Source organism: Monopterus albus, unplaced genomic scaffold, assembly GCF_001952655.1.
Source record: "Monopterus albus unplaced genomic scaffold, M_albus_1.0 scaffold127.1, whole genome shotgun sequence".
Classification (NCBI taxonomy): Eukaryota; Metazoa; Chordata; class Actinopteri; order Synbranchiformes; family Synbranchidae; genus Monopterus; species Monopterus albus.
In genome coordinates, this window is record NW_018128007.1 from 3,374,150 (window position 1) to 3,375,827 (window position 1,678).

The following is a 1,678-nucleotide window of genomic DNA, read 5'->3' on the forward strand; positions in this document are numbered from 1 at the left end:
GGCATTCCCCCGGAGGAGCTGGAGGAAGTGTCTGGAGAGAGGGAAGTCTGGGCATCTTTGCTTAGACTGCTGCCCCCGCGACCTGGTCCCGGATAAGTGGAGGAAATGGATGGATGGATGGATGGATGAAAGGTCAGAGTTGTCTGAATTGTGACTGCACCTCTGTCTGTTTGTGACTGCTGGACTGAAAAAATTCAGATTACTGGCAGATAGACATGGCAACCCTAACAATGGCACAGGGAGAACATGCACTGTCCTAGATAAAATATGCATCCATCCATTATCTATACCGCTTAACCTGAAGAGGGTCACAGGGTCAGGGTACAAGCTGGACAGGTCGCCAGTCTCTCACTGAAAACAAAAATGTTTAATAAGACAAATATCAGAAATCTGTAGTTTCAGTTTTAGAAAGGCTAAATAACTACCAGGGTGCTGTCGTTTTTAGCAAACACTACTCAAACAAGAATAAACTATGCATTTGTTAGGGACTATTTTTAGCTGTGATTGATACATACGGTGCTCTAGTGAGTATTCATGGCACCAGAACATCCTATCTGAATGGAAAATAAACTTAAAGTGCCCGTGCTGATTTTGGTCTTTACAAGGGATTTGTTGGCAGTGAAAAAAAAAAAATAGAATATTGCCAGTCTTATCTTTCAGAGGCCCTACACTCCCACACTAGTGTTCTGGACAAGGAGCAACAACAAGCACAGCTCATGCCCTGATCTGGCAAAATCAGTGATAATGTGGGTGGACCACAGGTGTATAGGGGCTTTAGGTTGTTTCAAATTTGTAGCGCCTTTCTAAATAATGTTGAATATGGTGTGTAAGCACTGCCTTGTGGTGGTCTATGGAATTGCACTTTGACATATGGTGTGGGAGTGTTTTAGTCTAACTAATACACACAAGTAATTTACAGCATATCTGAGAGAAATTGTACACAGTACAACATCTCAGCGATTTGTAAATAGCCAGAGTCTTCCATTTTAATGTTGGTATGAACTTGTCACCGGTGGAGAAGACAAATACTGCCCCCCCCCATGTACAGATCTTTTTATTTTCAAGATTACATCCACATGTATGTGACAGAAATACAGGATATTGCTTCACCTAAGATACTTTCTTTTGCACCAGCTCAAAAATCCAGGAAATTATAGGAGTAAAAGACTTTTTTTAAACATGATTTTGTAATTCGGGTCTGTTTGTCGGATAAATCGCAGCTAAGATACAGTATGTCCTACGTACAGTCTGTAGTAAGTATCAATAATGTTTCCTTATTTTGATGGTGTTGAGGATTACTAGTGAGAAACTGTTCAATCTTTACTTCAAATGTTTGATTTTACATCTGATTAAATATATTCCAAGAAATAAAGACTCTAAAGAAGGAAAAGGCTCAGCTTGAAATTTTTCAATGTGATTAACATATTTAACTTTTTTTGGTTGAGCTTTGATTTGTGTGTGTATGTGAGGACTTGGTGTGTGGGGTGAAGTATGTGAATATGTGGTTTATCAGCTGCCAGTGGTGATAAATGCTTCCACTGAGGATTTACTTGACATATCTTCACCTCTGCTTTCCTGAGTTGATATTTCCTACAAGGAAATTTCATATTCTGAATACCAGCCACAACAGGACTGGACCAGGGACTATTTTGGAGAGAGTGGCTGGAATTTCTTTGTT